Genomic DNA, 22,622 nt, shown 5'->3' with positions numbered 1-22,622 from the left:
AGTGTGTCACAGAGTGTGTTACAGAGTGTGGAATTCCCCGTCTCAGCAGCTGCGTCGCCAGTTCTTCCTGTTCTCCAGAAAACATGTATATCCCAGTATGCCATGGTCAAAAAGGGTGTACATGTCCACTTCTTCCAGACAGGTTTTGGCTTGATAGATCCCAAATCTGGCGGAGAAAAGTGTGTATGCACAAAACCAGGGAAAGAGCATGTAAAAAGAAAAATGTGTATGCACAATGATAAATGAGGGCCCTTGTTCAAATAAACAGCTTTTTGATGTAACTCCAACATATCACGACTAATTTTGTACCCTTCATTTTTCAGACCATGAGCATTTGAAATATTTCAAATCAGCAGGAGGGAGAGTTACAGCTGATTCTGTTAGAGGGACAGAGAGTGAGGAGCAAGAGAATGACATAAGGGCAGCAGGGGAGGCAGTTGTTGAAATGTTGTTCAGTAAATTGTTTAAAATATTGTGAGTGAGTGAGTGAGTGAGTTTTTGGTTTTGTTTCTGAATCAAATTTAAAATATTTCTGATATACCTTTGTAAGTTCTTATTTATCAATGTATGTTCATGTCCATGGTCCCAAACTGCACTTACTGCAAGGGCGATACATTGCACTTAAAAACGTACACACACATTAAAACCGCCGAGGGTCATTAACTCTCCCATCACAGTCTCCTAAAATCCTGTAGGAAACACTGTAGAGTGTGTCACAGAGTGTTTCAGAGTTGGTCACCATGTGTGTTACTGATGATGTCACAGATGATGTCACAGAGTGTTTCATTAGTTGTGTCTCAGAGGATGTCGCAGAGTGTTCTGGAGTTAATCACCAATTGTGTTACAGATAATGTCACGGAGTGTAACAGATTATGTCAAAAAGTGTGTCAAAGAGTGTGTTACTGAGTGTAACAGCTTGTGACAAATTGTGTCTGAAAAGATGTCACGATGTGTCTCAGATGATGTCACAGATGATTCACAGATAGTATCTCAGATTGTGACTCAGATGATGTCACAGAGTGTGTCAGAGTTGGTCACAGTGTGTCACAGATTGCATCTTGCATGATCTCAAAGAGTGTGTCACAAAGTTGGTCACAGAATGTGTCGCTGAGTGTGTTACTGATTGTCTGTCGGAAGATGTCACACAGTGTGTCGCCAATTGTGTCTCAGCTGATGTCACAGATTGTGTCTCAGTAGATGTCAGAGTGTGTCAGAATTGGTCACAGAGTTTGTCACAGGGTGTGTCACAGATAGTGTCTCAGATGATGTCACAGACTGTGTCACAGAATGTGTCACAGAATGTGTCACAGAGTGTGTCACAGATGATGTCACAGAGTGGGTGACAGATTCTGTCTCATATGATATCACAGAGTGTGTCACAGAGTGTGTCATTGATTGTGTCTCAGATCACTGATAGTATCTCAGATTGTGTCTCAGATGATGTCACAGAGTGTGTCTCAGATGATGTCACAGATGATTCACAGATAGTTTCTCAGGGGATGTCACAGAGTTGGTCACAGAGTGTGTCACAGATTGCGTCTCGCATGATCTCAAAGAGTGTGTCACAAAGTTGGTCACAGACTGTGTTGCAGAGAGTGTTACTGATTGTCTCTTAGAAGATATCACAGAGTGTGTCACAGAGTGTTATATAGTGTGTTATAGAGTGTGCCACACTAAAAAGCTTGCTTGAACACTGGTACTTTTTTTTAAAAGATTATTCATATTAAAAGTGTGCTTTTCAGTGTCTCAGCACACACAGTGGAAACTAAACTCCAGTGTGCTGAACATTTTCTGGTTTTCAATTAGTTGAATAATTTTCAGAAATAATAAATGAGTTCGGGTTCACTCCAGGACTTGATTCTACATGTAATGTATAAAACTTTGTGTATGTGTATATATATATATGTAAATTATAAGCACAATTTACAAATCTCCCTTAGCCCCACAGGCAAACAAAGAGACTTCAAAAAACTCCCTTGAGGCAGCCTTGCTTCAAGTTGCTTATTTAGTTCATTTTTTTTAACTTTAAGGTTTTGCAATGGTTTGAATTAAGAATCAGTATTAAAATGTTTAGGGCAGGTATCTTATCGAATAATAATTTTGGTATTGTGGAGACACACAGTTTGTCACAGAGTTTGTCACAGCTTGTGTCTTAGATGATGTCACAGAGTGTGTCACAGATTGTGTCTCAGATGATGTCACAGAGTGTGTCACTGATAGTCACTCAGAATATGTCACAGAGTGTGTCATAGAGTGTGTTACAGTTTGTGGCAAATAGTGTGTCAGAGAGTGTGTCATAGTTGGTCACCAAGTGTGTTAGAGATGATGTCACAGACTGGGTCTCAGATAATGTAACAGGGTGTGTAACACAGTTGGTGACAGAGTGTGTCTCAGATGATGACACAGAGTTGGGCAAAAAGTATCTCAGATGATGTCATAGAGTGTGTAATAGAGTGTGTCTCAGAAGATGTCACAGATGATGTAACAGTGTGTCACAGATTGTATCTCAGATGTCACAAAGTTGGTCAGCAATTGTGTCTCAGATGATCTCACAGAGTATGTCACAGATTGCGTCACGGATAATGTCACAGAGTATGTCACAGATTGCGTCACGGATAATGTCACAGAGTGTGTCACAGGGTTGGTCACAGAGTGTGTCACAGAGTGTGTCACAGAGTGTGTCACAGAGTGTGTCACAGAGTGTGTCACAGAGTGTGTCACAGAGTGTGTCACAGAGTGTGTCACAGAATGTGTCACAGAATGTGTCTCAGATGATGTCACAGAGTGTGCCACAGGGTGGGTCACAGATAGTGTCTCACATGATGTCACAGAGTTGGTCACTGAGTGTGTTAGAGATGATGTCACAGACTGGGTCTCAGATAATGTAACAGAGTGTGTAACAGAGTGTGTCTCAGATGTTGGCACAGAGGTGGTCAAAAATTATATCTCAGATGATGTCATGGAGTGTGTAACAGAGTGTGTCTCAGATGATGTCACACTGTGCCCTGCCAATATGAGAATTTGGTAGACCGTCTGCGCAGAGATGGGTGTGACGGCGCGCCAGGGGGAGTTGACGGCGCACCAGGGGGAGGTGTCAGCAGATTCATGTTGGCGCAGTGAAAATTTCGTGCCAAAAAAGTGCGCTAAAAGCTAGCCAGCTCCAACCTGGTCCATCCTCGGCGCAAAGCTGAGCCCAGTTGTAATTTAGTGACAGGTGCACATGTGCACACATGTCAACAAAGCCTCAGAGGCAGGTTTCTAGAGAGTCTGGCACATTTTAATGCAATAAACAATCACAGCAATCACTATTTAATATAACTGTCTGAACCAGCATATACATATATCTATATTAATTTTCCCGTCCCATCTGATGTCAGATTAAAGCAGTTTGTCATAATGGAAAGTTAACCTGACGGCAGCTGGAAGTTTGATGCACATCTTACAATTAAACAATAAACAGCCTTAACATCTGATACTGAGTATATATCTAGCTTCTCTCATTTCATGTAATTCAAAGAAAAGAGGGAGAGAAAAGACGAAGAAAAAGAGACAAAATAAATGTGTGTCACTCAGGATTTACCAGTGATTTCCATATTTCTCTGTTTTAGTCTTTATTTTTAACGTGATCTAAAAAGATGGAGTACATTATTGTAAGGAGGATGAGGTGGAGACACTGGGAAAGTATACAGTATACCACCAAAGGTTCTGCTATTTGGCGATGACAAACCAGGAGTGCAGGTGGATCAAAAGTATTCTGAAGGGTTAAGCCAGCTGTGTAACTGTCTCTTAATTTTGTACTCCTATTAATGACAAAGGAACAGTTTACATCTGTCCCGGGAGCTGGTCCACACGATGACGTGTTTCGAGTCCTCCGATGCGCCTCCTGTCCATTCTCGTGCTGCAGGGACAGCGGCTCTGACCGTCTTCACTACCAGGACTGTTTCCGCGGTGCTGGGGATCACTCAGACCAATCAGACGCTGCGCCTGGGCTGCAGGGCATTTAAAGGCGAGGAGAGGCGTTCATTTGATTGGTGAAGGGAGAGCTCGGCTGTGTTAAACCCACTCACGGCTTTTCTCCACCCTCTCTGCCATTTGCGCGAAGGGAGGCGTGGAAGCGCACCTGTGATGGCCATTTGCATGGTTGGCTCTGTACTGCTGCCTCTGTCCTCTGTTTCAGGAATGGCTCCCTCTGTTGGTGGTCAGTCTGGGGTGTCTGGCACTGCAGTTTGGAGGCAGTGAGCAGTGTGATTGCAGAGAAGCTGCACCTGTGTGGAAAGGCATTTAAGCCTGAGCCTTTCAGTGTTCTCTCTCTCTCCCATGGATCGAAGACCTCCAGCACCCGTTATGATTTGTCTGAGTATGATTTTCAAATAAAATGTAAACCTTGTTAAGAGCTTACTGTGTGGGCATCCCCTCCTTGTTGTGGCCTAAACCACCTAGCTATAACAAATGGGGGCTCGTCCAAACAATTTAAATGAGGAGGGTTGTCTCATAGTAGTAGTTCATTTTGTTTAGTTATGATGGCTTTCTTTGGAATTGATTTTCATTGTGGAAAAAGTTTATAGTGTTTGAGAGCACATTTAAACTTTTGTTGGTGGTTCAAATAAGTTTTTGTTGGTTGTTTGTGTAGACTTTTGACTTTTGGTAAATGGTAAGTGGTGTTTTTGGTTAATCAGTGCTGCTGGAGGGGGTTTTGGCTGATAAATTTAGTCATTTTTCTGGGAGCATTTCTGTTTTTCCCCCAGTTAGGTTCAGAGGCGTTACCCCTTTGGGTTTCGTTGGGCACAAATGTGTTAGTGTTGGGGTGAAAGCAGTGGGAGCATGTCCGTGAGCTGTGGGAAGTTGCCAGCCTAGCTGGTCGCTTTTCCATCTCAGCGGTCTTCAGTGCATAAGTACCTGATTGCAAGTAACCTCATGAAGACTAGGGGTTGAGTTAGTCAGTGATGGTTAGGCAGTTTAGGGGGGAGCTCCTTTAAATTGTCATGCCCTTTCTTGGTAGTGTATGGTTGAACATTTCTTTTATCTTTCTCAGATAATAGACCGGTATTGTTGGTTGGTAAGTGTCTGAGTTTTTGAACACAATGTCGACAGAACACCGGAATCCATTGGTTGCTGAGTTTTTGCAACGGGCATCCCGTACTACATTAGCTCAGTTTACAAAGGCAGATTTGGTTGACTTGGCGGTACATTTAGGCTGGAAAAAACCTGAACAGCCTCCTAAGAAAGCTGATTTAAGGGTTGTTGTTGAGGGTCTGGCTGTTGCAGCAGGCATTTTGGAAGTTGAAAGTAAGTCCAGTGATGTTAAGCTTCCAGGAGTTGTGGAAAAGTTGTCATTTGAGCAGTTCATGCAGTTGGAGAGGGAGAAAGCTAACTTTAAAAGGGAAAGATTGCAATTTCAATTGGAGCATGAAAGGCTCAGAGCAGAGCAGGCACAGAAAACAAGAGAAGCAGAGGTGCAGGTAGCTTTAGAAAGGGAGAGGTTAAAAATTGAGCAGTTAAAACTTGAGCTGGTGAGAGAAGGGAAAGCTAGTGAGTTTCTCTTGGGCTCTAGTCCCTCAAGACAGTCTGTTAGTGGCTGTACAGGGTTTGATGTTGGTGGTAATCTGCGCTTGTTACCCAAGTTTAACGAGAAGGATCCAGACACCTTCTTTTCTTTGTTTGAAAGGGTAGCAGATTCTAGGGGTTGGCCTGATGCTGATAGGACGTTGTTGCTCCAATGTGTTTTCACAGGTAAGGCTCAGGAAGCGTATTCTGCCCTTAGTCCTGTGGATAGCATGGATTATGCTAAAGTAAAGTCTGCAGTAGTGCTGCACGATTTGGGGAAAAGGTGCGATTTGCGATTAGGTGGACAATATTGCGATTGCGATTGTGCTTGCGATTTAATAAAAAAAGTTGTGTCATGATGAGTCTACAGACTTGCTTGGTTATAATGAAGAAAAATCTGAATTGCATGTGCTGACATTGCGATTGCGATTGCGATATCCTCTTTTGCGATTACGTAATTGCATGTGCTGACATTGCGATTGCGATTGCGATTGCGATTGCGATAATCGTGCAGCCCTAGTCTGCAGTACTTAAAGCATATGAACTGGTCCCTGAGGCCTAACGGCAAAGGTTTAGGAGCTGGCGAAAAAGTGAAAAACAGACACATGTAGAGTTTTCACGTGATATTGCTGCTCACTTTGCATGCTGGGGTTCTGCCTCAGATGTCGATGATTATGAGGATTTGTGCGATCTTATCGTGTTGGAGCAATTCAAAAATTCTGTCCCAAACCATATTGCTGTACATATTAATGAAAGTAAGGTCAAGACAGCTTCAGCAGCAGCAGTTCTGGCAGATGAGTATGTGTTAACTCATGCAAATAGTTCAGAATGGCGCAGAAGTGGAAATGGTACTAATAGGGACAATGTCAAGTCTGGTCTAGGAAAGTATGCTGGGAGTCATCAGAGTTCACAGGCCAGTAACAGAAGCGTGCCAGGGACCGATGGAAAATTTGATCCAGGAAAAGTGTGTCACTCTTGTAGGAATAAAGGTCATTGGAAAGGGGAATGCCCAATTCGGGTTAATGTCAATGCTGATCAGAAATCATTTGAGTCCAGTGTGTATGTAAAGCCTGCTGGTCTGGTGTCTTCAAGTTGCAATCAAGTGGTGTCTGATACATTATCTGAGCAGTCATTGAAAGTGGTGGATGAGATTTATGCTCCTTTCATGTCAGATGGATTTGTGTCTCTTGAGGACGGTGAGAGGAAACCTGTTAGGATCTTGAGGGATTCAGGGGCATCGCAGAGCTTCATTTTGGAGCATCTGCTTCCTTTTTTAGCTGCTACAGACACAGGCAATACAACTCCAGTTCTGGGCATTAGTCTGGTTCCACTCTCTGTACCATTACACCGTCTGTCTTTGTGGTCAGACCTGATTAATGATGATGTGATTATGGGGGTACGCGAATCATTGCCTATGGCTGGGGTGGATGTTATCTTGGGTAATGACTTGGCTGGAGCAAAGGTCTGGAAAGATGGTCCCCCATCCCTTATACTGAGTGTGTCACCTAAATACTCTGGAGGTTCAGATGAGTGTGTCAAACAATTTCCAAAGGTTTTCCCTCTGTGTGCGGTGACTCGAGCCATGAGCAGGGCGAGTTCAGAGAAAGGTGAGGACTTGAATTCTGAGGAGGTCCAGGTACAAATTCAAGGATTTCATTGGCCTTTTCCAGACATCGGAAAGGAGGAAGTTATTGCTGAGCAGGCAGTAGATCTCTCTTTGTCATCTTTGTTTCTGGAGGTTTGTTCTGAGGGACAATTAAAAGACCTGGAAAATGGTTATTTCCTGCATCAAGGAGTGTTGTGCAGGAAGTGGACTCATGTTGCTGACAACGTGAAGGTGGACCAAGTCACTCAAGTTGTGGTGCCATCCAAGTTTAGAGAACTGGTGTTGAGTCTAGCCCACAATGGAATTGCAGGTCAATTGGGGGTTAAGAAAACTTATGATCGTGTCTTGCGGCATATTTTCTGGCCCCGATTGAAGCGTGATGTTTCAACATACTGTAAAACTTGTCATACATGTCAAATGACCGGAAAGCCCAACCAGAAGATTGAGCCGGCTCCTTTGTGTCCAATTGTGGTTTCTGAAAATCCATTTGAGTATCTGCTAGTGGACTGTGTTGGTCCACTGCCTAAGAGTAAAAGTGGAAACAGTTACTTGCTTACTGTGATGTGTAAGTGTACTAGATATCCAGCAGCTTTTCCTCTACGCTCAGTCAAAGTGAAGCCAGTTTTGAAAGCTCTTACTAGTTTCATGTCTACTTTTGGGATTCCGAAAGTAGTACAAACTGATCAGGGGAGTAACTTTATGTCTTGCACTTTTGCTCAGGTGTTGAAGCAGCTTAAGGTAAAACATAATGTGTCAAGTGCATACCATCCTGAATCACAAGGGGCAATAGAGAGGTTTACCAGACTCTGGAGTCAATGTTGCGATCCTACTGCACTGAGCTTTCACATGACTGGGAAGAAGGTCTTCCTTGGCTTTTGCTTGCAGTCCGAGAGGTTTGTCAGGAGAGCACAGGCTTCTCTCCAAATGAGTTGGTTTTTGGGCATACTGTTCGCAGTCCCTTGGCAGTGTTGAGTGATCACTGGAAGACTGTGGACCCTCCTGAAAATATTTTGAATTATGTGAATGATTTCTGTTGTCGTTTGTACCATGTTTGTGCAACTCCTCGGAAAAATCTAGGTGTGGCTCAGGACAAAATGAAGAAGTCTTTTGACCATAAAGCTAAAGCTCAGAGTTTTGAACCAGGGGATCAAGTTCTTCTGTTGTTGCCTGTGGTTGGCTCTCCCTTTCAGGCCAAGTTTCATGGGCCATACACAGTCAAGAGTCGTATGTCTGAGTGTGACTATCTTGTCCATACACCTGATAGGAAGAAGAAAGTCCAGTGGTGTCATGTAAACCTTCTTAAGCCATATTATGACAGGCAGGCGGCTGTTGGGGTGGACAAGAGGATCACTGTTGGGTCCGTGAGTCGGTCTCAAGCTGTGGGTGTTGTGGCAAAAACTGTCCCTGTTCAATTTGAAGACTTTTTGGTTCCATCTGAGCAGAGTATTGCTGGAAAACTTAACAACTCAGTGTATTTGAGCAACTTACAGTTTCTTTTGAGAGATCTGTCAAATGTACAAAGGAATGATCTCATACAGCTGATTAATTCCCATCTTTCCTTGTTCTCAGACACCCAGTCGCGTACCAGTCTGGTGGAGCATGATATAGATGTTGGAGACTCCAAACCAATTAAGCAGCGCTTTTATCGGGTTCCTGTTGAGAAGCGTCAGCGCATGGAAAAGGAGGTTCAGTACATGGTTGAGAATGGTATAGCAGAACCTGCAGCCTTGAACTGGGCCTCACCTTGCCTTCTTGTTCCTAAGTATGATGACACGGACCGATTTTGTACAGATTTCAGAAAGGTGAACGCTGTGTCTAAACCAGACTGTTACCCATTGCCACGTATTGAAGACTGTGTTGATGAGGTTGGAAGCGCTAAGTTTGTTACAAAGCTAGACCTTCTGAAGGGCTACTGGCAGGTACCGATAACCCCCAGAGCTAAAGAAATCTGCAGTTTTGTGACACCAAAAGGATTGTTCTCTTATAATGTCATGCCCTTTGGATTACGAAATGCACCAGCCACCTTCCAAAGGTTAATGAATAAAGTTTTGCAGGGACTTTCAGGCTGCACAGCATATTTGAATGATGTTGTGGTGTACAGTGACTCTTGGGATGATCATGTTCAATGTCTCAAGGCCCTGATTGGTCGCTTGGTTGAGGCTAACCTGACAGTGAACTTGTCAAAATGTGAGTTTGCCAGGGCCAGGGTTACTTATCTTGGCAAGGTCGTGGGCCAAGGAGAAGTGTGACCTGTGAGAGCTAAGGTTGAAGCTATCGATAGCTACCCCGTACCCAAGACCAAGAAGGAGTTGGAGAGGTTCCTGGGTTTAGTGGGGTATTACAAGGGTTTTTGTGAGAACTTTTCTACTGTTGTAGCCCCACTGACAAACCTTTTGAGTAAAGGAGTTGCCTTTGAGTGGTCTCCTCTGTGTCAGGAATCATTTGTTGCTGTGAAAAACCTGCTTTGTTGTTCTCCTGTGCTTGCAGCTCCAAACTTTGAAAAACCATTTAAGATTCAGGTGGACGCAAGTGGAGTCGGTGCAGGAGCTGTGTTGCTACAGGAGGGGGAAGGGGCCATTGATTATCCAGTCTGCTTCTTCTCACGTAAGTTTAAGCGGCACCAGTTAAACTATTCAGTGGTGGAGAAGGAGACGTTGGCACTTATTTGGGCTCTTCAGCATTTCGAGGTATATGTAAGTGCAGGTTCAAAGCCAGTAACAATATTTACTGATCACAATCCTTTGACTTTTTTGACAAGCATGCAGAATAGTAACCAGAGGTTAATGCGCTGGTTGTTGTTCTTGCAGCCATACAATCTTAAAATCTGTCACATTAAGGGTCGTGAAAATGTTATGGCAGATGCACTCTCCAGGGTGTAAATTGATAACGAAGACCTTAGTGGGTCTCCGTTTTTTCATGGGGGGGGGGGGGGGGGGGGGGGGGGGGGGGGTGATGGCCATTTGCATGGTTGGCTCTGTACTGCTGCCTCGGTCCTCTGTTTCAGGAATGGCTCCCTCTGTTGGTGGTCAGTCTGGGGTGTCTGGCACTGCAGTTTGGAGGCAGTGAGCAGTGTGATTGCAGAGAAGCTGCACCTGTGTGGAAAGGCATTTAAGCCTGAGCCTTTCAGTGTTCTCTCTCTCTCCCATGGATCGAAGACCTCCAGCACCCATTATGATGTGTCTGAGTATGATTTTCAAATAAAATGTAAACCTTGTTAAGAGCTTACTGTGTGGGCATCCCCTCCTTGTTGTGGCCTAAACCACCTAGCTATAACAGCACCCCTGCGCCTCTCTGCGCTTTCAGTGTGCCTCTCTTGGCACTGCAGGAAACTTGCAAAGTGCACCGGTCATGCGCCTGGTCGAAGAAATGAGAGCCTATAGAGTGTGTCACAGAGTGTTTCAGAGTTGTTCACCAAGTGTGTCACAGATTGTGTCTCATATGATGTCACAGATTGTGTCACAGAGTGTGTCTTTGATGATGTCAGAGTGTGTCACAGATTGTGTCATAGATTGTGTCTCAGATGATGTCACAGAGTGTGTCTCTGATGATGTCATTGAGTTGTCTACAGAGTTGATGGTGTATCTGAAAAGCCTCGTGCAGACTTCTCAGGATGAGAATGGACAGTTTTTTCATAACGTAAAAGCAGAATAGTCTTGTTTTTTGCCCTCTATCAGCCACTGAGGAGCCAGCTTATCTCCTCAGGAGATGGTGAAGCAACCCCGAAACATCTTCTTGCTGAACCAGCAGCTGACAGCACATCTTAGGCTATGCGATTAGCTATGGGACCTCCAAAGTCTCTGACTTAAGTCCTTCGTTCTTACACAGGAAGGGAATTAGTGAATGAGCTCCCACTCAGCTGCAGGCCTTGGTTGTAGATGCAGGAGTAATGTTAGCTTTTGTTCCCGCTCACTTCGGAGAAACTTCACAGCAGACCGTGGTTTGGTCAAGGTTAGGCCCTGCACCAGCAATCAATTTCTTACTGGACAAGAAAACCTGTGCACGGACAGCCTCCTCCCTTTGAGGAGAGGTTGTTGCATTGGGCCGATGTGCAGCTGCTCCAGACCTGACAAGCGGCCAATCACAGGCTGACTTTTGCCTCATTTTTAATGATGGGAGCTACCTGCAGAGGAGGAGTCAGGTAGAGTGCCTGTAGAGAGAGTGGTGACAGCTCTGTTTACTGCAACGGTTCAGTTTTTTCACTGCAATTGCAGAACATGGAGCCCCTCAAAAGTTCCTGTAACTTAGCGCAAGCTAACTGCCGCTCAATGTATTTTAATGGAGAGCATGTACAGAGCAAAATTTGTTCCAGGTAAAACATTTGAATAATAACATTTTCATACCAGAAGGACATTGGAATTAAATTGACACAAATAATCAATTATATTAGCATATTTTCCCCTTCTAGATTATAGGATTTAGAGAATGTTAAAAGGTAAAAGTTTAAGCTAGAACACTGGATAAAGATAACATGTATGATTACATACAACATATGATTGCAGCTGTTCACAGCTGTTTTGTTGGATTGGAAGAGAGCAGAACCTAATTAACACAACACAAATCAAGTTTATCAGTTATATTTTTCTTACATATGTAATGTGTGTCACATAACAAGTTCTATTCTTGGCATTATTCCCTTAGTGGGATTTAGATAGTACATTATTTACTTTAAATTTCAAATTTCCTAGTGGTCTGGTATTTGAAAATGTTTCAATGTACAAATGCATTGTTTGAATGTGATTACCTCATATATTTTTGTTGTTAAATCTTTGTCACAGCTAAATTGCTCCTACCAACTTTAGTCAACCATGTCTGTCTTCTGTCCCTGTCTTTGGGAAAGCCGTACATGTGGACGCCCTCTCTGAGCGGCTGGAGCAACCCCATGCAGCGCAGTACACCATGGTGAAGACTAGGCCTGTCACGATAATCAATAGATCAATTATCAATTAACGGAACGATAAATAAAAATGTCCTTAGTAAGTTTGCCAGCCTCGATAAACTGACACGTGCATGTTTGTTGTCCTCCTCTCTTTCGACCAAAGAGGCTGAATGAGAAGATGGCTCACTACGTCTATCTTTCCTTACATTGGGGTGCATAGGTTCTATAGCGGATTTAGCGGATTTATAGTGGAGTGAGCATCTGTCAAAAATGCAATCTTCTAATATGAGTGATGGCATGAAAGATACGGTTCTTAAGCCACCTGCCACAGGCCCAGTGTGGGAATATTTTGTTTTTTATCAGAATGAACAAAGTGTGAGCTCATGAACGCCAATGAGCTGATATGTCGCATTTGTTTGAAAGTAGTGGCGAAGAAGGGGAGGTGTAGTGGAGCCTTGTTCTTTGACAATCCGCTCTTACTGAGGCTTTTGGTCTGCAAAGTAAATAGAAACAAAAGCGCCAAATGGTGGCGCTCAAAGACAGCTACATTGCCAAAGAAATGCAGCCCTTCAATACAGTTGAAAGCCAGAAATAATAAAAATGTTGGACAGACAGTACGGATTGACTGGGAAAAAGTACATGTTACAAACAATTCAGGAACTGTATAAACTCCCTTTTATTTAGGCTATAGTTTTTTTTATTTATTTATTTATTTATTTTTTGAGTTTTTTTTTTTATTTAGAGACAGGGTCTATGTTTTAATGTTTTTGATTAGGGTTAATCATTTTCATTGACATGTATTTTTTTCTAAAAGAGAGTCCATTTCATTTTCATTGTATTTTTTTTTCTCTTTCTTGTTTGTTAAATTTATTATATTTTTGGTTTAATTTATTTTATTTAAAAGATCCTGACCTTTTACCTACAGTTAAATACTCTTAAGAAATTAAAGTTTCTTGCTTTTGATATGGTGTACTCACTTTATTATCCCATTTATCATAATTACATCAATGAAAAAATCGAAAAAAAAATCAAACTAGTATTGACAATAATATTGTTTATCGGCAATAATATTTTGGAAAATTATCGCCCTGCAAAATTTGTTAATGTGACAGGCCTAGTGAAGACTGTTTCATGGACATCATAGTGGAAATGACACAAAACAGCTTGTTGTCCTGATCTGTTTGACTTCTGTCAAAGTTTTTAAGGAATTCATGGTGGTCTTCAGTTCATTGAGGAAAAAAAAAAGTTGTGGGAGTTACTATGCATTCCTCAGAGTAAGTTTGGGATAAGCAGGAGTAGTTCGAAAATGATAGAACTCAGTTTATTTGCAGTGAATTAAAATATTAGATCACAGTTATCAGTATGCTGTTGTAAGTCCAGATGTATTGTGTACTTCACTGACAAATAATTGGTTGTCACTTGTTAGTTTGCCTCACTCAAGTCTGAAAGTTGAGAAAAAAAGAGGAAGCTTCATTTTATCACTGCCAACAAACAAATACACGTATATTAAATTTATAACAGGTCAAAGCATTTAACATGAGCATTTATAAGGAGGAAGAGATAATGATAAAATTCCATTTATTTGCAATGAATTCCTCCATTAAAACAGTTGTTGTGCTGTTGTAAGTCCAGGCGTATTGTGTAGTAAACTGACAAATAATAGGTTGTCACCTGTCGGAAAAAAAGGGGAAATATCAGTTTATTGCTGCCAACAAATACATGTGCAACAAATGCACAGGTTTAGTGCAGGGAGAACAAGTCAAAGCAATTAATACAATTTATAAGCGATAAGAGGTAAAACAACAGTGATAGAATTCAAATTCATTTGCAATAATTATTAAAGCAGTTATTGTGCTGTTGTCAGATTTATTGTACAGTAGTCGATTTGGAAATCAATCATGTCAGTCTGCCTAACTCATCTTTAGAAAAAACAGAAATATTACAATTTTATTGCAGTTAATGAAGATATAGGTTTATTAAACTTAGCAGAGTTCAAGGCAATTAAAATAAATAGAATTTAATATAACGCATAGGCTTGTCACGATACTGGATTTCTAACTTCGATACGATACAAAAACGTGGTAAAGTTTACTTGAACTAGATTTACAACCTTTTTAAATGTAAATGACCTCTGTTTACACTTAAATCAAGACTACATAAATGTTTAACCCCATTATCAGGTATTCAGTTCAAAAACGGTTGTGCTCCTTTAATATGAAAATATGCAGACAATTAAGACAAATTAATTTTAAGAGAAGTTTATTATTGCATTGAATGAAATTTGTTATGCTTGAAAAAAACTAGCAAGAAAAAATGTCTGCTTACATATTTATTTGAAACAGTAATTTTACATAAACTAAGTACCATACTCTCTGGACTATGTTACTTCATAGTATAATTATACATTTTTTTAAAGTCGTATCAATCAAAAGAAAAAAATGCGTCATGAAGACGAAAACAGCAGATAGGCTGTAAGTCACACTGGGCCATACGTTTTATTTATTTAGAATGATTTGGTTTGTTTACGGTATTTCCAGACAGTGCCGTGGCGTGGGGATTTTTTTTGAGGAAGCCAAGTGAGACAAAGCCTCTAATCTGTATTATTTTTAGGGAGTGGGGTTCATAAAAGACTATGTTGCAGCTTGTATATCGCTATTTCGTGTAATGGAATGACCTGTAAGAGCGCCCAGAGAGCGCTCATTTTACTTACTTTTAACACCGACACACGCCCTTTCACTCTCACACCCTCAGTCACTCATTCACACACGTACATCGTCCTCTTGACTTATCTTAAACATCTTATTAATTCATTCAACCGCCCACTTAAACACACAACCGGCCGCTTCGTGCACACTGCTAACCTGCTAATCTCCCTGATTTCATTCAGTGGCTTGATGATGATGAGGATACTGTGGTTTGATTGGTTTGAGGCCAAAGACGGGGTGGCTTCCCTTGACACAGTCTTGGCCAATCACAGGTGAGCAGTGTCATGACCCCAGCCTCATCTGATTGGTTAATCATTTTTGTTTTTTTTCACCAAGGGACGCCAACTCGGCTTGGCTTCCTCGTATTTTCACCACGCATTCGCCACTGAACATTTAGGAGGGCGCTGTTTTACACATTGTAAAATGCTTAATTCGTAGAGGAGAGAAATAAGGAAGAGATGATAGTGATGGAACACAGAAGAATTATTGAAACTGTTAAAAAGGAGGGTTTTCATTAAAACACAGCTGCAGTCTGAAAAAAGAGAGGAAGCATGGCTTCCCTTGGCCTCCGGGAGAAAACGCCACTGTTTCCAGAGTGAACTTTTTTCATATAACTTTGATAAATTTTTGTTTATTAGGAGGTTTAAATATTGTTCCTTCAGCTCCTCATATCTGTAACCAGTTTCTCTTCTCAACATGCGCTGCTTTCCTCTCCTCTCTCCCTCCCCTGCTCTAGGTGAGTGTTGCTGGTGAGATCGGTGCAGTGTGAGTTTAAATGAGCTCCATCTAATGAACATCCTCACTTTTAAAAAGTTACAGGAGTTTTGGCGCTAGTTTGTGACTTAAACCCCGGCATTTGTCTACAATAGAGAGCCAAAAAGACTTGAGTGAAGTTTTTAATCACGTTATCAGGCGTTAACCACCGGGAGCTGTCAGGCTGTCCAAGACGGAGACTCGAGACGAGCGCATCCAATGAGCAAACACTGTGTGCAGGCAGTGGCCATGGGAGTTGTAGTGTCGTCGTCGCATACTGCAATGGGTTTAGTATTTCAGATGCCGTTTCAGAAAACTACAATTAAATAATTCAACCCATCAAAGTGGCTAGTAGGAGTGTCGGTGTTACCCGCTACAGCTGGAATTCAGTGTAAGCTAGCGTCTTTCTCTCTCTCTTAACTATGAGGCAGGACTCAGGGAGGGAGGGGCTGCATGCACCCCATGTGCGCTCTGTGTGTATGTTTTGACGCCAGCACATGTCTAACCAGGTAAAGATGTTGAGTACCGATCTATCGATACTAGGGGAACTTTATATTGAATCGTTTGCTAAATTTCAGGATCGATATTTAACGACAAAATGATTCTTTTGACAACACTAATAACGCAAAGTATTAATTTGCAGGGTTCCTGCAAACGCGTCCTGGAAAACCTGGAAAACCTGGAAAATGATCAATCAGTTTTCCAGTCATGGAAAACGTATGGAAAATGAGAAAAAATATAAAATGTCCTGGAAAAGCTTGAATGGTCCTGGAAAATTATTCAGTTTTCCCCTGTCCCTCTGCGCATAGCCTAAATGTCTTTTCTCAGTTGGAAAAATTGAGCTGCGGTGTTTCTCTGCCTCCTGCCATCAAGCGGGCACAGCACCCCACATGACGCTGCCAGCCAATCAAATTTGCATGTTTCCTTAGAGAGATCTATCTGTCTCTGATAGATAGATAGATAGATAGATAGATAGATAGATAGATAGATAGATAGATAGATAGAAAGAAAGGTAGATAGCAGTGGCGGCTGGCCAATAGAGGGCGCAAGGGTGCCGACCTCCCCAGAAATATATCCAATAATATCATTATTATCATATAATTATTATTACACATTATTCAAACAAAATGCATTGTGTACTACCCCATAAAAGCCTTTTAGAAACCTACACTATTTATTTTGAATAGGATTTTCTTGTAAATACGTCCTTTCAAACAAAGGGGCGCCGGTCTAATGTAGATGTATGAACGTCCTTCGATTTTTGCCCAGCATGTGACTGCAGGCTTCTCTCTCATTTGCCACCTCAGGGATCCCCCTCGGGGCGCAAAAATTGCGCCCTAGAGACACCCACTTTGATTAGTAGCCAATAAATATTCGTAACTGTATTTTTTCGTCACATTTAATTGGACAACGGACGTTGTCAATCATGTAAATGCATCAGTAGATTTACACATGCGCACTTGGCCTTACACTGTGAATGACAGAGAGCTACAGAATGGCGTCTTCAAGTGAAACTACGGCGGACAACTCGATTATTTCTTTACAGAGATACCCTTTTGCGAGGCGCAGCCTTGAAGAAAAGAAAAGAGTAAAGGAGCTTGGGCCGGACCAGCCCGATTTACAGATTCACAGCAGACAAGTGATAGAGGACGAGCTTACACTCGTGGTTTCTCGCGGGGTAGCTACGAGAAACGTAGCTGGCTAAGTGGATGCGCCGTGAGTAACTCGTTTTATTGCTTCCCCTGTTTACTGTTTCAAACGACCGGCACAGATAAATTGTGGACAACAACAGGCGTGCGTGATCTCAAACATTTATCAGAAAAATGCAAGAGGCACGAGAGCAGCTGTACCCATCCTGACAACAGCTTGAAGCTACATTTTTTTGGAGGCCTTAGCATCGCTGAGCAGCTCGATGAAGGCTACCGGATTGGCATCAGACGGCACAATGAAGAGGTGACGAAGAATCGACACATTCTGTCACGAATAATAGACTGTGTAAAATTTTGTGGAGCTTTCGAATTAGCTTTGAGAGGCCATGATGAGAGTGAGAGCTCTGAAAATCCCGGAATTTTCTGTGGATTAGTGGATTTCGTTGCCTCTCTTGATGGGGTGTTGAAAGAACATCTCGATAACGCAACTGTTTTCAAAGGGACTTCAAAAACTGTGCAAAATGAACTTCTGGACTGTAACTGTATGTTGACCACTGTCAGGGAACATATCATTCAAGAGGCTCAGGGCAGCGACTTTATATCCATCCAGGCAGATGAAACTATGGACATTGCCAAACATTCCCAACTTGTGCTTGTGCTGCGCTATATTGATGGCAAAAACAACCTGCAGGAAAGATTTTTTGAGTTCATCCCTCTGCCGTCAGCTACAGCTGAGTCCATTTCTTCTGCACTCGAAGAGCGTCTTGCTGCCATTCTTCCAGAAGACCAGAAAAGCAAGCTCATCTGTCAGGCGTATGATGGAGCCAGTGTGATGAGAGGTGCAACTGCAGGTGTTCAGAGAAAGATACAAGATATCCACCCAAATGCCCACTACATCCACTGCTATGCACATCAGCTCAACCTGATAATGAAAGAGGCCACCTCTCACATTTCCAAAATAAGGATTTTTTTTTCAGACCTTTCTGGGTTTGCCAGCTTCTTTTCAAAATCACCAAAGCGAACAGGTGTTCTTGATAAAATAGTGGCCCATAGACTACCCACATCCAGCTCTGTTAGGTGGAACTTTCACAGTCGTGCCATCAATACTGTGTTGGAGCACAGAGAAGATCTCATTCACTGTTTTGAGAGTATAAGAGACTCCAGTGACTTTGACCCCAACACTGTTCGAGAGGCAGGAGCCTATGGTATGCTGCTGGAGAATCAAGATTTTAAGTTTTTTCTTTTGCTTTTTCATAACATCATGCCTCATGTGGATCTCCTGTATGCCAAACTTCAGAAAAGAACTATAGACTCTGTCCATATTAATGGGTGCATCCAGCAGTTCCAGCAGGACATTCAAAAGATCAGGTAATGGCTACATTCATCTACTTCACAAATATTTTTAGCAATCACTGATCGCTAATTCCTAACTATCTGTTATTATTATAATTTCTTGTCATGTGCAGAGACTCTGTCTGCACGATGGTTGAGCAAAGCCATGGTGAAAGCAGCAGCTCCCAGGCCACAAAGAGACGACGAACAACCAGTCCACAGGAACATCAAAGGATTGCAGAGGAGGTGAGATAAAGTGTTTTAACCACCGATTCACTGAAAAGTAAAGGAGGATGTTTTAACTTCTTTGTGTTAATAGAAGTGTTCAAAAATTTAACTAAATTCATGTATCATAAAGAAAATGGACTGATGCATTAATTCTGCAGTACGTGTTGTATTAAAAGTGCTTTGTATGTGTTCATGTTAGGCTTACCACAATAGCTTCTCTGGTCAGGGAGACACATGAGTTTCAGAGTTTACACATAACAAATAACAGAAGATTACTAATTAAGCAACATAAACAAACATGCCAATTAAGTAATTCTATATTACAATAAATGCACCAATGGAATATATACTTTGGCAGTCAAGTATGGATATGTGGAAATTAGATTTTTTGCTTTGTGCATGTCCATACACCAGTCTTTTGTGCTGAAAGACCCAGCTCATATCACAGACCTGGATTCACAAGAGTCAATCAGACATCCTGGCCACGACTTTCCCATCTACAGCAGTAAATGTGTAATATGGTATCTCAACACAAAATAAGAGCTGCAAATGAGATCTAAACTGTCATAACTATTTAAATTGTTTGATAATCACTAGAAAACTATACTACTGCCATGTTTTTTCTTTGGTTCTTTAATCACCACAGTAGGATGTTTTTTTGTTAAAAGTTTATCTAAAGAGTCTTATATATATATATATAAAAAATGATTCTGAAAACAAAATGTTTTTATCTTTTAAATTTGGAATTAATATTTTTCAATGCTTTCCTCTTTCTGTAGGTCTGTGATACCATATTTGGACACACAAAGGAAAGGTTCTCATTCACAAACCACCTTGTCAGTGCCACCCTACTGCAAAGTGACCAGTTTGCACATTACAACAAGACCTTCCCTGAAGATGCGCTGACCAGCGCTGTGAATGCCTACCCCATGCTCAGTGGAAACAAGCTGAAGACAGAGCTTAGTCTTATTTACAGCCAAGATGAGTTCAAAGCCTGCCGTGGTGCTGTGGACCTCTTCCACCTCTTTATGGAAAATAACCTTGGGGAGGTATTCTCAGAAACAGTTACTCTCTTAAAGATCATCATCACCACACCAATGACCACTGCTGAGGCTGAGAGATGCTTTTCAACTTTAAAACGAATAAAGACTTTTCTCCGAAATACTATGACCCAAGAGAGACTGAATGCTCTAGCAGTGCTGTCGATGGAAAAGGGGCTAGTAACTGAAATGACTGACTTTAACCAAAAGGTTATTGACAAATTTGCTGGACTGAAAGAAAGGAGGGCCAAATTTATGTTCAAGTAATAGTACTGAAGGGAAAATATTTTTTTTGTTTTATGTTTTTTTTTTCTGTGAAGCACTATTTTTCAAGTAAAGGTGCTATGTAAATATAGTTGATTGTGTTTGTGTTTTTTATTTAGATGTCTTATATTGGTTACTGTACTGGTTTTTTGTTTTGTTTTGTTTTTCACTTTTTGTTTAATCCTCTACATAACTGCGCCCCCCCTAAATTTTTTATCACCAGCCGCCACTGGTAGATAGATAGATAGATAGATAGATAGATAGATAGATAGATAGATAGATAGATAGATAGATAGATAGAGGGGGGGTTAGAAACATCTTGGAAAAATATAGGAAATGTCCTTGAAATGTCCTGGAAATGTCCTGGAAATGTCCTGGAAAATAATCTCTAGAAAAGAGTGGGAACCCTGATTTGAGGTTCTTTACCAATTATCGTTTTCCTAACATTTTTGTATTGCCCGCCAACCAAGTTCCAGGAACTTTTTGAGGCTACATGGACCACGTGATCAGCCAGCGTTTTGATCTTCCGTTGTCGCCACTCTCTCTCTATAGGCACCCTAGGATCTGGAAGCCCGTTGTGTTGAGCCTGTTTTATCTTGAATGTGAACTGGCAGCTCCTCTCACCACATGAAGAAGGTGTGTTGTTGTTTGTTGCTAGGTGCTGCCCCGTTGTGGCTGCCTGTTGCAGTAGCTCTGTCTTCTTTGTCCGTTCCATGTCATTTTTTAGTCTCTTTTTTTGTCATCTCTGTATTTGGAGTGGATCATTTCTTGGTATTGCTCATTTGTTGGCCATGGACTAGTGCTGCACGATTTGGGCAAAAGGTGCGATTTGCGATTAGGTAGACAATATTGTGATTGCGATTGTGCTTGCGATTTAATAAAAAAAGTTGTGTCATGATGGGTCTACAGACTTGCTTGGTTATCATGGAGAAAAATCTGAATTGCATGTGCTGACATTGTGATTGCGATAACCTCTTTTGCGATTACGTAATTGCATGTGCTGACATTGCGATAATTGTGCAGCCCTACCATGGACACCAAACTGGTTTTGTCTTCAGTGATGTTTTTACTATTTTTGCTCCTGTGTTTATCTGGAGATCCTACATGTAACCATAGCTGCATTGTTTACATGTGAACTCAGCTGTTAGCAGCCTGTAGCATGCCAGTGCTAACTGGTGCAAGGCCTGATGATTTCTCATAAGGTGAGGAGAAGGAGATGAGGACAACGTGCTGGTTCTCAGGTGTGAGCTAAGAAGTGACAACATGGACATGTCTTTCCATCCATCGTTAATGAGAATGTAAGATCTATCGCCAATAAGATGGACGAGCTAGCTGTGCTAACCCAGCACATTAGTGCTACATTGGAAGAACTTCACTTGCTGTGAGCTGACATGATCCAGCAGACAGAGACTAAACAGACTGATGAAGAAGCTCAGTCCTGGACCCTGTGGAGGTGGGTTAGGGTTAACCCAACCCTTATGGAGCTTTTTGTACTTTCTATACACTTTCTCACTTTTGTTTCTTGATCGCTGCTGTGACTCCTCCTGAATTTCCCCTGGGGGCTCAATGAAGTATTTTCTATTCTATTCTATTCTATTCTATTCTATTCTATTCTATTCTATTTTAGGTTTCAGCCCAGCCGAGAGGCTCTCTGCTCATCGTGTCTCTAATCTTTATGCTTGGCCTCCTGCAGGAAGCTAATGTGGCTCCTGGCTCGCATTGCTAATGATGATTGGGGGCCCTGCTCTTTGCAGCATGGAGATCCTATGTGTGAATTATTGATATGGGTCATAGTCACAGCATCTGGCCTGGCCCAGCCTAGTGCCGTCCCTGCACTACTGCCGTACAGGGTTGCCACCTACCCTTGCTTACCCACAGACTGCCCCATCTGTCTGCCAGATTAACCCAGCAGATCACCTACAACCCAGGTCTACATCAGGTTAGGCCTCACTAAAAGAACTGGGATCAGAGTGTTGCACACCTGCACATTGACGTGAGAGAGGCATCCATAAATCCTGGAAAGTTACAGCCTCTAAATTTTTGGTTGTCAAAAATGCAGTGCCTTTGGGATGGTAATAATGGTTCTTTCCATAAACAGCCGGCTATGCAGCACCCCGCAATACCCATTTAAAGCAATTTTATTTTCATGAGACAGGAATCTTAATGGGAAGAGTTTATGGCTCCTCGTAAGGAACCTGCTTTCCATGATGAATTGTATCTGTGGATGTGTGTGAGTGGGTGGCTGGAACTCCCATTTTAAAAGCAAAATTGCCTTCCTCAGTGAGTCTGTTACAGCTCTAAGTGTCTGCTCAGCTCGCTCACTCCCCGACTAGGAGCTCAAGCACGGTGTGTTTTAGCCTTACACAGAAACAGCAAGACCAGGCCCTCTTCACCAGTTCTGTCTGATTTCTTTTATAGCTGACACACACAAACACACACACACACACACACACACACACACACACACACACACACACACACACACACACACACACACACACACACACACACAGTGTCAATCCACAGTGTGTTGTGTGAAATGGCAGCAGAAAGGCCTTGATTCTGACCCAGAATAAACAGCAGATAGTAAAATGATCTCCTTAAAATCTTAAGAAACAGGTGAGA

At 42.0% G+C, this 22,622-nt stretch overlaps 1 protein-coding gene and 1 long non-coding RNA gene across 2 annotated transcripts in view; both read left to right on the top strand.

Annotated features, from left to right (window-relative positions):
- Nucleotides 1–22,622, top strand: part of LOC141786309 (protein TMEPAI-like) — a 94,939-nt gene that overhangs the window by 11,631 nt on the left and 60,686 nt on the right. The window lies entirely within an intron of this gene.
- Nucleotides 18,350–19,973, top strand: LOC141786314 (uncharacterized). The gene is made up of 3 exons (XR_012597666.1): nucleotides 18,350–18,501; nucleotides 18,600–18,711; nucleotides 19,473–19,973. It is a non-coding gene; the product is annotated as an uncharacterized LOC141786314 (long non-coding RNA).

This window comes from Halichoeres trimaculatus, unplaced genomic scaffold (genome assembly GCF_033239565.1).
Source record: "Halichoeres trimaculatus isolate MK-OKI-2021-1 unplaced genomic scaffold, fHalTri1.1 fHalTri1_scaffold_25, whole genome shotgun sequence".
Classification (NCBI taxonomy): Eukaryota; Metazoa; Chordata; class Actinopteri; order Labriformes; family Labridae; genus Halichoeres; species Halichoeres trimaculatus.
This window is presented reverse-complemented; position numbering and strand designations above follow the sequence as displayed.